Source organism: Cynocephalus volans, chromosome 16, assembly GCF_027409185.1.
Source record: "Cynocephalus volans isolate mCynVol1 chromosome 16, mCynVol1.pri, whole genome shotgun sequence".
NCBI lineage: Eukaryota > Metazoa > Chordata > Mammalia > Dermoptera > Cynocephalidae > Cynocephalus > Cynocephalus volans.
The window spans coordinates 56676280-56691965 of NC_084475.1; the positions used below are offsets into that span (position 1 = coordinate 56676280).

Below are 15686 nucleotides of genomic sequence, written 5' to 3' on the forward strand. Positions count from 1 at the left end.
GTATTAATTACAGTCAAAAATGAATTTATAAAACAAAGTTTCAGCTATATACTTTTAAACATACTTATAAAGCTATCTGACTTCTGATTTTATTCTACTCTGAAAATTGGTCAAGCATAATATTTAAATAATTCTACCTAAAATATCAGGCTACAGCTGCCTCTAATAATTAATGATGAGGTAATTCAATTTTGAAAATATCACATTAAGTATTCAGTTTATTACCAACAGAGTAGAAAATTAATCTTGCACAGATGTTAAAAAGAGAGAGCAATGATCAAATTATGACACAGCCTCTATTCACTTTTCAAGCTTCAGTTTCTTTTCAAGCTTCAGTTTGACCATCTGTAAAATGGGGATAAAAGTATCAATTTACAGGGCCTTGTCATGCTTAAATGAGAAATTGACAAAGCAGCAGCACCTACAAAATAATAACTTTTAGGGGAGTGTGGGAAGGGAGAGAAGAGAAACTTAAAGATGAGTTTTACTTCTGGCTTAACAAACTCCAGAATGAAACAATATTTCTGGGTCCCCATCATTAAAAGTAGTGAAACAATTTATGCACACTCCAGCTATCTACTTTCTCTAATATCATAGTCTGTGAGCTACTCAGAGATAAACCTCAGACATCCCAGCCTTTCAGCTAGTATCATCTAGGTATGTAGGGAAGCTGTATTTCCACATGCTGGCCTGCTGTCTTCAAGCAGAAAACCAAAAATTAGAGATTTGATCTAAAATAGTCAATTAAAGCCCCTAAATTAAATTTCTTTCAAGTGAAAGCAGGACTGGTGAGCTAAGGAATGAAGCATGGAAGAAAATCAGTATTTGACTTCAGAAGCTAATGAAGAATGTATAATTAAAGCAGGCAATTCTGAATCAAGAGTGCTCCAGAAAGACTTTGTAAAAATGTGGATGGGCAAAGTGTCAAAGCATAACATACATGCACCACCAATGGCTTCAAGAATCCAATTTGTAGAGTGAGTCTTTAAATCACTACACTCTGGGCAAAACTGAACATAAGCTGTTGCTTTTCACATAAACTTGCTCTTCTGTACACCTGTTTCATGAATGAAAAATAAATGTAAATACCTCTATTAACAATACTGCACTACAGAGACACACTTCATCAGAATCTCCTAACAAAAAGTAGAAATAACTTGGAAGGTATGCGATGATATGAATTAAAGACCACCAAATATTGTTTCAGTCAGTACAAAATATCGACATGAAAATTTTCATTTAGGGAGGTAGGAATGTGGGAAAAGGGACAGAAAAGACAAGATTAAATGTGGGGTAGGGACAGGTGGCAAAAGATAACCTTTGCTCCAAAACAGAAAAAGGAAAAACCTTCAGGTATAGTAAAAGCCAGAAACGAAGAGGCTCAAGTTTTTCCTGGGTGTGAATCAGGCATGTTCTTCCAAGAGGGAAAGAAAACCAGCTACTTACCTTCCAGAACCCACTATAGCAAGACAGATTTGGGCACCCCAAGCTTTACCAAAGCAGGCATGACTTAAGAACACTAACACTACAAGAAAAATCTCTCCTCACCTGCTTGCTGAAGCTGAAAATTCGGCAGTAGGTGAAAAGTCATTCATTCCATAATTACAGATAAAAGGCTTAAAATCAGTAGCCTGGTTGAGATCACACTTGAGCACCTTAAGTCAGAATTAAGAGAAAATTAATCAGTGAATGATAATTACTAGTTTTACCTAATGTGCCCTTTTGTAGAAGGTGCTACAGATCGATGAGGAGAACAGATACCTATTCAGCTTTTGACACCAGGAAGAAGGTTAACCTACATTGACAGGAATAGCACTGGAGAAAAGGAGGCCTGAAAGGCAGAAGACAAACTGTGAGAATGCCATAGCTTTGCCAGGATAAATGTAAAGAGGGAAACGAGTAAATTAACTACCATTACACTAAGGTGTTTTTGGTCAGGTAGTTATCAGTGAGCACACTGTTGCTTCAAAATGTCTGTGAAAATGTGCTTTTTAAACTATGCTGCCTCAATTTATCAGGGATACCTAATCAATAAATCACTATTCTGACAATAAAAAAGGCTAGTGTTTTCCCATTTATTCTTGTCTTTCAAATTTTTATTTATTTTTTTATTGATCAAAAATACTTCAAACATTTTCAAGTTTAATAATTAGTATTTATGTACTGATTTTTCCATTAGATGCTAAATTGCCTTTTATATCTAGCACATTTGAAAAGTTGAATCTGAGCCCTAATGTTTTACTAAAGCAATATATAGTAAAATGTCTGTTTTCCTTAATATAAAGGTAAAACTGAATTTAGGGAGAAACCCCCCTGGCAATAAAAATAGCTTTTCCTCTGCCTTCCCTATTATGCCTGGGAGTACTGATGCTGCCACTGTGTAGCCTCCTGTGCTCAAAAAGTTTTCAGTGACTCACATTCAATTACAACTCAAGCAAAAAGCTCCATGGAAACATTACTAGACTTCTCAGTTTCTTCACTAATCCATGGCATTTTTTTTATTCATGCGCTTTTCCAGAAGTTCTGAATCAGTCACTATGAATTAAAGAAATCAGGCACTGGGCAAATAAGTAAAAATTTTATGATTCACTGATTATTTCTTCTTGTTTTAGAACCTACCTGTTAACCTAAGCTGATGAAAATATATTTTTAAATGCTTAAATTTCTTTTATTAAGCAAAGCACCCCAGAGATAGACAATGTGACAGAGTTCTTATCATTTTCTTTAAACTATGCTCTATTTCATTTATTCTAACTATAGCTTCTAAAGTATGTTAGAAATCTCTACAGTTTGAAAGGACCTAATACAATCTGATTGTTTACATCCAAAATGAAGAATTGTGGAATAGTACTACACCAAAACAGTTATGGCATTACATATATTTTTACTTACATTTTGATATAATTTTACTAATACTTGGTAAGATAAGTGTTTTAAATATATCTTCAACATGTCAAAGGGTCTTAAATTATTTACAAACACAGCATTTGCTAAATAAGTATAGAAAAGCTAAAATAAGCCTTAAGGAATTTAATCTGACTCCCTTGTTTCACAGATGAGAAAACATGGGTCACTGACCTGACCATCACCCCACCACTGGATAGTGACAGAAATGAGACTAGAATCTAATTTTTCTTTCTGCAAAACCAAATCTCATCTGGTTCTTTCTTTCCAATTGATTTCTCACCTCATCTCTTCTTCAAAAACCAAAAAAGGCAAAATAGAGTACCTAAATTTAATCTCTAAAATAAATAAAATTTAAAGAGTTGAAAAAGCTTAATGAGATATCACACCAAAAGACTTTTAATCCAGGAATGGCACATGCTAAGCAATCATCAAATGGTAACTATTATTATTATTATTTTTTTTTTTTAACCACAAGGAAGGTAGTGAATTTCTTTTAAGTGCACGTATTAGCATAGTAGGCCGGGGACTCATTTGACACATCTTTTTAACTTGCACTTAATTATCCTTAGTCATCTTTATTTTAGACTGTAACTTTACACTATGATTTACGACCCTCCCACAATGACCTTGATTTTTTTTTTTCCTCTTGTGCTTTTATGGACTGCTATATTGCAATATTTTCAAGTAATAATTGGTTAGGTCCTCTGAGCCCTGGAGGTACAGACATCCTCCACTGAGTCACAAGGGATCTTAAAACGTGACCCAAATATAGCTTGAAAAACACCATAACTTAAATGGTCTCTCCAGTTAAAATCCAGCGACCTATCATTACAGTGAATAGTAGCAAGTGCAAACTGCTGCCATCCAAAAACCATTTTCTCGAAACCACCCTTGGAATCTCGGGGAGGGGAGGGAGAAGGTCAAAAGGGAAACAAACTATTTCTCCTCCTGCTAGTCCTCTGCAGCTTCGCACCAGCGGTCTGGAAATGAATGAAAGGCTCTGGAATAGCACAGAGAAACCCAGCCTCCAGGGGTGCACAGAAGGAAACTGTAGTTTACAGCGAGAAACTCAAGGCACAAATTCTTTTTTGTTTGTTTTTTTTAACTACTCCAAGTCATCGCGACTAGAGCAGGCATCCACCCACCACCAGGGACGGGAGAGCTACTTGGCGGGTGGCTGCAGCTCTGGCAGAAGATGCTCTGAGAAAGGCCAAGGCTGTGGCGAGGAGGGCACCAAGAAACCCTGGGTTCCGAGCGGGGGAGGAGCAGGTGCGGGGCAGGGGCGGGGAGGCATCGGGAGGGCGCCGGGACAGGAGGGGGCGGCCCGGCGCCGAGGAGCCGCGGGCGGGGCCCGGCGGAGGCGGTTCGCTCTGCCCCGCGCCCGCACACACTCACCGTCGCCGGCCGGCTCGCCTCTCGCCGCCGCTGCTCTCGCGACCGTCAGCGCCTCTTCCCCCTCCTCCTCCTCCTGCTTCTCCGGCCGCGCCGCTGCCGCCGCCCAGGCCGGGCCGCTCGCCCCTTCCGCTTCCGGGAGCGGGAATGCCAGGACCGGTCGAGTGGGCGTCCGCGTGCCCGCGCGCCCGCGCCGCAAGGATCGGCTGCTGCCGTCGCCGTCTCCACTCACGCCCCGCAGCCGCGATGGAAGCCGCCGAGGGCCGAAAGACCCGAACCGCGCCGCGGCCCCCAAGCCGCATGCCCCGCCACCGCCATCGCCGCAACCGGCGTACCTGGCGCACCTCGGCCCCCGCGCGCTCCCCACCACCCCTTCCCAGCTCTGCTCGGCCGTCCTTCTCATTGTCCCCACATCCTCACCGTTCCTCCCTCCGGAGAGACAGGAGAGGGGCCTTATCTTTGGGGACGGCCTGTATCCTCCTTCCTTCCAACAGGCCTCCCTCCCCTAACGCGTTCTGGATGCCCCACGGTACCTTGCTTCAAAGTGAGGTCTGCTGCGTCAGCATCCTCTGGGATCTCGTTAGAAACGCACGATCTCCGGCCTGCTGAATCAGTGTGTGTATTTTAACAAGATCGCCAGGTGATCCCTACGGATGCACTTAAAGATTGAAAAGCACTGCACTGTAGTGCATGCATGATCTTGGCCACTTCAGACCCTCTATTGGGATGTTCCAAACATCGAAGATTTTTTTTTTCTATTACTGTTAGCAACCTAAATCCACATCCAAACAAGTTTTTCACATGACCCCCAGAAGTTGCCTCTTTTTTCATCCCTGCAACCTAGGAAAAATAAATTGACTCAACAATGCAAATAATCTGCCTCCTGGTCTAATTTGCTGTCTTCACCAATCTCCAGAGATCTGCTGAAACCCCTCCCATCTCACCCCTGCTGAATCGTACTTTGGGAAGGTTAAACTGCTTGCAGTAATGTGGAGCTAGATCTTTGTGTCTGCATGCCACAGAAGGAGATAATGTGTGGATGGAAGAACTATTACCTGCGGCATAAAATCTGTACTCCTTATAAGAGGGAATTGAGAGCCCTCCACAATAGTGTCCCTACGTAACTCCCAGTCTTAGCTCCAGCTAACTTGGCTCATTTCCCCATCCTAGAATGCCCTCCATCTTCCTCTCTGATTATCCTAATCCTATCCAAATTTGGGAGCCAGCTAAAATCCTTCCAGCCCAGAGTTCTCTCTCACCACTGCACTTACGTAGCACACACTGTAGCTTGTTTTGGCCCCTTATGTTACCTTGTATTGCTACGGATTTTAAAACATGTTATGCCCAGGTGTCTGAACTACTTGCAAACACCTTGTGACCTTAAAGACTTACATTCGTGGTTATCAAAGTGTGGTTCACAAAACCAGTAGCATCAGCATCACCTGGGAACTTGTGAGAAATCCATGTTCTCCAGCCCCCACCCCAGATCTACTGTATTAGAAACTTTGGAGGTGGAGCCCAGCAATCCATGGTCTAGCAAGCCTTCCAGGTGATTGTAATGTATTCTCAAGTTTTAGAATTACTGACCTAGGAATATTGTCTCACATCCCCAAAGGCGCCCAATCGTAGGGACCGATTTGACTACATGCAAGTTTTATTACCTTTCAAATCAACAATCTGCTCCATTAGGTTGAAAGCCTGGTTGCAATTGGTTTTGGAAGACTTATCTTTGATTTTCATAATGCGTTTGATGTAGTAGGATTTTTGTAACTTGGTTTGAAAGGAAAGAAATAACACAGATAAGGAAGAGGAAACACATGGAATCACTCCCCCCTTCTCACGTTTCAAATCCAACTACCCCAACTGCTTATTGTTTTGCTCTCTTCAAATACCCCTGTATTTGAGAGGGAATAATTTGTGTCAAATGAACTCAATAAGTGCCAAAGTGAGAATTAGTTGACAGGCCCATGAATGCACATGACGATTGGAATTGTATGTATTTTTCAATGCCTTTTTTCTAAATGCGTTAACCTCTTATCCACCAAATCAATTCCACAGAGAATTTTCCAGGAAAGGCATGGAAGAAGAGAAGTGGCAGGCAAAACAGCCTCAAGTCATGAACCTTTTTAGCATGGGCAGTTAGGAAGTATCATCAAAGGCCTGTCTGTCTCTGACACTGAAGTTCAAGTCATCTAATTCTGTCATTCATGCTAAGCACTGATTAAACACACTTGTATTGCAACCCACATATTCAGACACCTGTGTCACAATGAGGGACTAGGAGAGACCCGGCGTTAGGTAATCTTTTTGAAGGGCATTTCTACTTACTGTAAGAGTGGAAAGAAGGTACATGTCACACACTATTTTTTCCTTCCAGAATTCTAGTCTACTTCATGGGACCTGTGATGGACTGAAACATGATTATTAATCAAGCTAATATTCATCTGGGAATAGAAAAACTGGACAAGGACAAGTAGCATTGCTGTCACTGCCAATTTAGCTTCTAAGAAAGGCACAGTCAGGGCTTTTATGTAGATAAACTCAGCCAACTACTGTGCTTCTGTGCTGTGACGAGGGAGGACTAGATTTTACTGCAATTTCCAAAAGTCAGTGCAGTCCAGAGTTTAATCAGTACTGGCTAATAGCCCTTGGCAGCTTTGGGTGGATGGCGTTCTCCACCTGCCCAGCTGGGTACCATGCCCTAAGCACCCACATTTGATGCACATTCATGATTTCTTGGTTGCTTAAAGTCATCTCCCCCATCTGTTTGAGTGGCAGAGTGCCCATTCTACAACAGTCTAATATTCTAAAAGTTGTTCTTACCCTCTTTTGGCATCTCTTTGAGAATCTACTACAAGTTATGTACCCTCTCCCCGGCAAAGTGCACGCACACGCACACATGCACACACAGATATATATCTATAAACATGTACATATATATTTATATATAAAATTTCACAAGCTGCCCTGCATTCTCACACCTCCAGAGTACGACAATGAAGTCATGAAGTTCATGCTAAGAACTTTCCCTAGGATGCAGAGAGTGGGTACAATAAACATTTTTTTTAATACCATGGAAAACTCTAAAATACTTAGGAGACAAAACAAAAGCAATGCTAAACAGAGCTACAATCAAAGTGCCCTGGGAGCGCTACAGAAGAAACGAGCAGTTTCAACAGGGTGGTTTAGGAGTCGCTTCATGGAAAAAAGTTCTTGCATTAGGCAAGTGAGAATAGAATTTCGATTGGGACAAAGGAGGGCAAGAAATTTCAGGATAGGGGAAATGTGGGCAAAGACATGGAGGCATGAGAGTGCAAGGATTCATTTGGTCCAGGATAATGGAAAGATAAAGAGGGGGATGGAAAGGCAGAAGAGAGTCAAACCATGGTGAATCTCAAAAACAATGCTATGAGGCACCATCAAGGTTTTACAGAAGGGTAATGACCTTCTCCAAGTTGGAAAAGACTACATTAGGGAAGTCAGTGGCACTATCAAAAGTCAGAATAGTGGGGCATCTGGAAAGGTTCTGAATATCCTAAATTGGAACCTGTTTAGTGATGTCACGTGGCTTTGCCTCGACTTTTTAGGGTTGCTTGATGTTTGCTCTCGAAGTTTCTATTAAGTTAAATCAAGATGAACCCGAGATTCTTACACATGATTAAGGTCTACTGGAGAAATGTATGCTGGTGAGTGTTCAGATGAGTAGAGAGTCCACGATGCTGAAAGAGTGAAAATCAGTTTGGGCTGAAAAGAGAAAAGAAGCCCCGCCACTAATCAGGCTGAGAAGGCAAACACAGATAAAGCCAGCTGCAAAGTTGACAGGGTTCACTGTTTCTGCCAGGGTCATGCAGCAGTTAAAAATGACCCCCTTCTTACCAGCAACACCCCAGACCACTTCCTATTTTCATTTATTACTAGACATACCCAACTGCTCAAACATCTTCCCTTTGTGACAGCCCCCAAACCCTAGTTAATTCCTTCTTTTCCTAATCCCACCTTAAAACAACCAATCCAAAACTGATCCCTGCTTCCTTTACACCCTCTTCAAAATCCTTCCATGGAAGCCCAAAAGACAATAGATGCCTCCTTTCTCCCTCCTTCCCTGCAAAGCAATGAAGCTAATTTTGCCAGACAATAGGCTTATTCCTGGCAGTCCTTGACTGATTATGCTTTAACAGCGCATTTGGTGATGAAAGGTTCTCGTCGTCAGGGCTCGAAGTCAAGGTTGTTCAGGTAAGAATCTCCCTTTCTGTGTCAATGTCACAACAGAGTAGCTGCTATTCCCAGTAATGAGGCTTGCAAGTTCACACAGGGACTCTTCCAACAAAGAAATGATGCTTAAGGCAGATCACCCTGATCCCTCATCCTTTGGAGAAATGTGGACCAAGGTAAAAAGCAGGAGGAAAAAAAGTGTTTTTTAAGAAAAATTTTGTTAATAGAGTTTATTTAAACAACATCTTGATTTAAGTAAATGGGATTAAGAAAGTCCCAAGACAGTGGGGAAGTAGAATGGGTCTAGAAAGATAGTAAAGAGTTCTCTCATTAAATGTAAAGAACATATTTTAAAAAATAGGGCAATTTTGATGGTACTGACCTCTTCACATAAAGAACAGAGATTAAGTGAGATTTTTCACTGAGAGATTTCATTCTAAAGAAACTAGCAAAAAGAGACAAACTTCACAGAGATAGATAAATAAAGTGGGATGGTAGGGCTGACCTAGAGAAGCAAGTTCAAGGCTGTGATATGGCTTCAGAAGATCTCCACCAGCAGGAACAATTGAAATGATTAGAGTGGGTTAGGTCATCAAGGAAGGGGATATAGTAAAAGAAGAGGGGCAAGTGCAGAATCTTGAAAAGCAAATATAGTATGTTTAAGGATCAGATAGAGAAAGAAATAATTCAAAAATCTCCTGTGTTCCAATTACTTCCAAGTCAATTCATTCAGCCCTATTCTCTATTGAGCTTCCAAGCCATAGATTCTAGAAGCTCCATCTAGATGTTTGTTATAAGGGCTCAAATGGTGCAAACCTTTAGAACCAGTCATAAAAGGTTAAAGAAGGTACCACTGTTCTTACACAAGGCAGGTTAAGGCTCCCTTTGCTCTAAGAGACTCTTCGTTATTTGTGTGCAGGGACAATAAAAAAACATTCATCAACCTCTTGGCTAGTACTTCTTTTATTCTTAATCTGTTTACCCTTTAAATATGTGTGTCTCCATTAATAGCTTAGGGAGAAACTAGGCACTTTGTACCCCAGATAAAACAAAGGAAGTTGTAAATGGTTTTTATCATTGGCCCACAATTTCTGCTATAGGAAGAGTGAATGATTAAAAAAAGATCAGAAATCTCCATCCTTACTAAGAGGCTATCAGGGCCGCTACTGCAGAGGTTTGGCAGTAAGGCCAAAGGCCATACCTCTGTTCTTGTCCAACCACATACATGAAGGAAAAAATGCTGACTTGGAGGTCAAGGACATTTTGGATTAGGGGCCAGCAAACATATTCTGCAAAGGATCAGGTAGAAATAATTCTGCCTTTCTGGGCAAAACAAACAGTCTTATTTGTAACTATACGACTCTGCCATGTATTTACAAAATAGCCATAGACAAAATGTAAATGAATGGGCATGCCTGTGTAATAATAATTTTTTTTTTTTTACAAAAAAAGGCAGCAGTTTGTATTTGGACCCCATGTTTCAGATTTTGTGGATCCCTGATGTATGGATGACTGGAAACTCAATTTCAGAAAGGAGAAGGGTACACTGGAGAAAGACTACCTGGTTTTGTCTCCCATGCTCTAACACTACTAGGTGTCTGCTACTTAATCACTGATGCCTCAGTTTCCTCATCTGTAAAAACAGGATCATAATAGTCATCTTCACAGATTGTAAGAGGATTATATGAGCCAACGAACGTAAAACACTTAGACCTCGATCCAACATAAGAAATGACTCAGTAACTGTTCTTAGGTAGAGTCAGTGTCTTGAGGTAGAGACAGTGTGGGTACCACCTAAATACAATATGAACGTTGCTTTGGATATGGAATAAGAGTATACAGCCCTCTCACTGGTTTTTATCTCTTGCTGTCCCCCCAAAATTTCTACCTCTTTGGCATTTTAAAAATCTAAAGAGCCTTATTCCAGAGAAAGGAGAAAACCCCAGTTTTGGTAGGTCCCCAAAGAACATTCCAAACATTGCTCACACCTTCAGACTCAACGTGTGCAAAATGTAATCTTTCACCACCACCACCACCCCAACTCTATTTCTCCTTCTAGTATCATGATTCCAGAAACAGCTGTTTTTCAGGCTAGAAAACTAAGAATGTCTCTCCCCTCTCCCTCTCAATTCATGCACACCCAGGCACCAAACCCTGTCAATTCCACTTCCACAATATCTCCTGGATCTATTCACTTCTTCTATCCCTACAACACTGCCTTAGTGCAGGTTGTCATTATTTTCTATCCTGTACTACAGCAGTAAACTTCCTGCCTCTCTTCTTGCCCGCACCCCATTCATCCTTCACAACATCATTCGTGGACTCTTGCATGAAAGCAAATCTAACCACTCTCTTCACTTCCTACTCCACGTCTTTAATGTGAAACAAAACCTCCTTTGCATGGAATAAAAGATCCTTCATGATCTGGCCTTTTTATTCTCATCTCGGTCCCCATCTCCCAGCTCCCTCCTCTGCCTTGCTTTCCAATATATGTTCCAGGAGTACTGAACTGCTTGCTGGACAGTCATCACTTTCTCTGCCCCTTCAGCTGCTAGCTGTATACTCATCCTACAGATCTCTGGTAATCTCTTCCTTCAGAACAACCAGTCTAAGTTACATACCTTCCTTTGGGCTCTCACAGGGTACTTCTGATTCATCTATCGATCTTACCATGTTGTAATTATCTGTTTCCTTACACATCTTCCCAATAAGACAGTAAGCTCCATGAAAGAACAGATCCAGTTTCATCTGTTTGTCTTTCCATTGCTTCCCTCAATGCCAGATCCATCATAGACGTTCAGTAGCTTGGTTGAATTTATGAACAATGAAACTAAAAAGTACAAATGAAAAGTCAGAGTGGTTGGCAGGTCCTTGAGGGCAGGGGTCTAGATCTGGTCTTTGTCCATTGCTGATACTGAAGGGTTTGCAAAAGTCAAGGGAGGACAGAGAAGGGGTTGGAGGCAAGCAAGAGGATGGTTGAAAATCTGAAAGTCTGAAGAAAGGACGGTCATGAAGCTTGAGGGAAAAGCATTAGAGTTGGTGACTAGAATTTTCCTGGGGAACTCAGAGTAAATTTTTACTGGATTTTTTTTTTTCTTTCTTTCTTTCTTTCTTTTTTTTTTTTTTTGGTGGCTGGCCAGTATGGGGAACCAAAACCATGACCGTGGGGTTATAAGGCTGTGCTCTAACCAACTAAGCTAACCAGCCAGCCCAAAGTAAATTTTTAATTACTAGATAATTTAAACCAAGGAGAGCATAGGTTATTTGAAAATAGAGAAAGTAGGCATAGATTATTGTTGCAAGAAGTTGGTAATAAAATGAGTTGTTTGTTTCCTGTTTGTGTTTTGGGATTAGGAAGCATGAGTGTGTCTCTAAGACATGACCACAATAAGAAGAGAAAGGCAAGTGTGTGGCAAGTGCTGGTGTGGAACTTCCCCGTCAGCGTCACCTTTAAAAGCACCAACCCCCATTGCTGGCCACAGATCGTGCTCAGTGTGTATGGACTGGACATGGTCGGGAACGACGTGGTCTGAGGCTGTGGGGCAGTGCACGTGCCCTTCTCACCCGGCTGGCACAAAAGGACCATTCCTATGATTGTCCCAGAATCTACGTCTAAACTGCAACAATTTATGAGCTGGTTAATGGGACGGCAGCCCAAGTACACAGACCCCAAGGTGGTGGCTCAGGGTGAAGGTCGGGAAATGACCTGTGTCCACTCTCAGGGCTTTGTCACCCTCTTCTTCAATGTGGTGACCAAGGACGTGAGGAAGCTGGGTTACAACACTGGGCCTGCGGACACACAGGGAGTCTTAGGGCCCAGCCTGAAGCAGGGCATCCCCCAGTGAAGGCACCAGACCCTGGGAAGGGCTTCAGAGTCACCACTGACCCATCAGCCAGGAGTGCACCCTGGGAGTGGAAGCAGAGACAGGGGCACACGGGGTGGGGGGTGGGGAGCGGAATAGTTTTATATAATAAAGTGTTATATTTTCAGGAAAAAAAATTGAGAACCTGAAATATGGGGCAGGAAGTTAGAAAAAGATAAGAGCCAGAAGAGGAAAGCTGGTTATTTGCAAGTGGGAAAACCAGATGTAGGCATGCACATGAGCAAAAACAGCCACAGAAGACAGACAGATAGGGAGCTCTGCCTCCCCTGTTGGGTGCCATTTAGTTGGAGCAATGAGCTCCCACCAGCTAGGGTGCCAATCACCAGAGACTACACTCAGGGCTCAACCAATGACCAAATCACACGAATCCAGCTGGGAAGACCGAACCCTCCCCCCCAAACTATGGGCATTTTTGAGCCACTCTCTTGCTCCAGCCTGCTCCACCCTTTCTGGAATGTGTTCTCACTTTGCTAAATAAAACTGTCCTTTGCTTTTCACCTCTGGCGTGTCCTGTCCATTTCCTTGTTCGAGATGCCAAGAACCCGGATTTGGCCAGCAGAACTCTTCGATTTCCATTAACAGGAGCACCAGTAGAATCAAGAGTCCAAATAGAAGGGTTATCTTTGCAAGAAGAACCAGTGACTGAATTCTCAAAGTCAGAAGCGAAAGAAGACTCAGAGAGTGACCAAGTGGGAGATTTTGAAGGAGTGAGGGGGAAACACCATGCTCTAGCCAGCTAAGCCAACTGGCCAGCCAAAAGCTGGGAGTTTAAATGTAATGCTTCCGTCACCGACATGTGAACATGAGAACAGGAAGGGCTGAGCTCTCAGAAAGTGAAAGGAAAGAGAGTGCCCAGCACCAGCAAAGAAGATGTAGAGGCTGAAGGAGACAGTTCTTATTGCTCAGGTGGAGATAATGCTTGCTACAGAAAAAAACCTCTGAGTCCTTCAAGGAAAATCTGCTTACAAATGGTAATAAAAATAGCACTTTCTGCTATATGCTATGGCTCCAAAACACTTTGGAAAATTAACTTTTGTTGGTTTCCAAATATACCAATTCAACTGACCTGCTTTGAATTCATAGTATCCACATCTCATAGAAGGAAAAATTTAGGCCACCTGGCATTTCACCTTATGACACCCTGCAGTGCCATAGCAGGAAGCCTCAACCGTAGCTGGTGAAAATGTGGTTGACATGGATGCGACAGCAAAGAGAGATGCCCGAGAAAATTCCATAAGCAGTGCAGGCTCAGAGTGTCATGACGAGCAGCCTGGGATGAGCAGAATCAATGGTGAAAGATAAACCAACCACTTAGAAGGCACTGACCACATCTTGGATTTATTAAATACTCGTGCTGCTTTGAATAGCGATGTAATACCTGCCAAACACATAAATGCGCACAATACAGGCACATACATCTCTCCCCCCCATTCTGTTGATATCCTTCATCTTTGCTCTCTTCATCAAGGAGTAACTTTCACTGTAACTTCATTACAAAAACAAAAAATAACCCAAACTAATCCCTGTTTTAGCAAGCAACCTCCTTGTTCACTCTTCCTTCTCTTATCCCACTTTTTTATTTGGGGAGAACCTGTAAATATGACTCTACAGAACCATGTAGACAAATAATAAAATGGGGTCAACCTCAAATTTAGAAAATTCTACACCCAGGAATCATCCTCAGGCCTGGCCTTGTGAAAGCCAGCATTCCAAGGGACTCTTTCCTGAAGCAATCTGATCACGGTTGTGCTGTCATTTATTAATTGCCACGGGAACCACCAGCTGTCATCGTGAAATCTTTTATAGGCATGCTGTAAATATTAAAAGAGCATATTAAAACTACACCATATGCAGCAGCAGCTGATGCTGTTTTACAAAGACAGTATTAAAGAGCATGCAGAAGTATCACACTACAACTCCCAGGATTCCTATTTCTTACAGCTCCCCTGCAGCATGAAGCTGGGCCACAATTTTAACTCTTTAATCACAGGAGAGAGTGATTTGAGTGATCATTTACACTAAAGCAAACCTTATTTCTTAAACCAGGTTGTAGAATTAGTGATGTAGATGCCTTTTGTACACTCACCAGTCAACTATCTATTATAATAATGAGGACAGGAGGATTTTCTTTGAAGTTTCCCAGGGCAAAAAAGTGCATTTCACTTTTCTTATCCTTAAAGACAGTGTGTGGGAGTGGATCCCAGGAGCTCTATGACCTTTCTGCTTAGCTTACACTGTGTGTCAAGTGGAATGGACATTCTGGTAAGATAGGACTTTTGTCTGTCACACTTGCTTTGGGAAATCTACTCAGAGCTAACTTAAAACTTATTCGGGCTGTCCCATGAGTCCTGCTTACTCCCCAAATATCTCCTCTACTGGCCCACCATGATGTCTGGCACTTTTACCCTGTAATTGAGAGAGATAACTAGATCAAGAAGGTGTCTGTTAAAATGCAAATAACTAGATAATATTTTGGAAATATTGTCTTTTTTTCTTAGAAGTGATTATATCTTTATTCTTATTATGTAGGACAATACCTTATTCTTAGAAAATGCTGGAGTATTAAGGGTGAAGTGTCATGGTATCTGAAATTTATTTTCATTTGGTTCAACAACATGATAATGGTAAAAACACATCCACGCACATTCATACAAGTTGAAAAATAAGGCAAATGTGGCAAAATGCCAGCAATTGTTGAATTAAGGTAGAGGTATAGTGGTATTCTTGGTACTACTTTTTTCACCTTTTTTTGTGTGTTTGAAAATCTTCATAATGAAAAAGTGGAAAAATTCAGACTCCTGAGCATACCTAGAAACCACTGAATCAGACTCTCTGGGTGCGAAACCAGAAAGAGACATTGCTGATAAGCACCTAAAGTAAGTTTTAGGCATAATATTAGTTGAGAATGATGGAACTAAAATGCCAAATGCTAATGGAGGATTAAGTGCAATAAGTATGTGATAAAAAGAGCAACTTATGTTGGGGAGAAAAATCAACTCAGTTAAAGACTACTTTTCACCCTATTTCCTCGAGGTGAAAAATGCAATTGAGTTAACTGGGTAAGAGGAATGTTACTCCTTAATTGCATAGAACTGAAACCTGAAGAACCAGGAAGAGAGTTTAGGTGGCAAACAATAGGAAGACCAAGAACGGTTAATACAACACACAATGTTCTCTTTCTAGAAGAAATCTGAAAAAGTGTTCAGAATTCCTGTGATCAGAACTCTTCAGTGACTCCCTACTTCCCCATTATCTGGTCTTGCAGCAAAATAACGTGTGGATCTTTAAAAA

At 41.7% G+C, this 15686-nt stretch overlaps 1 protein-coding gene across 2 annotated transcripts in view; it reads right to left on the reverse strand.

The window, feature by feature from the left end:
• The window catches only part of ZDHHC21 (zinc finger DHHC-type palmitoyltransferase 21), a 58325-nt gene extending 53919 nt beyond the window's left edge, over nucleotides 1-4406 (reverse strand). For both annotated transcript variants that reach the window (XM_063081170.1, XM_063081169.1), the window contains exons 1-2: nucleotides 4303-4406; nucleotides 1549-1655 (exon numbers count right to left, since the gene is read on the reverse strand). The gene's annotated coding sequence lies outside the window, so the exon portion shown is untranslated. The remainder of the gene's footprint in view (nucleotides 1-1548; nucleotides 1656-4302) is intronic.
• Nucleotides 4407-15686: the final 11280 nt, after the last annotated feature.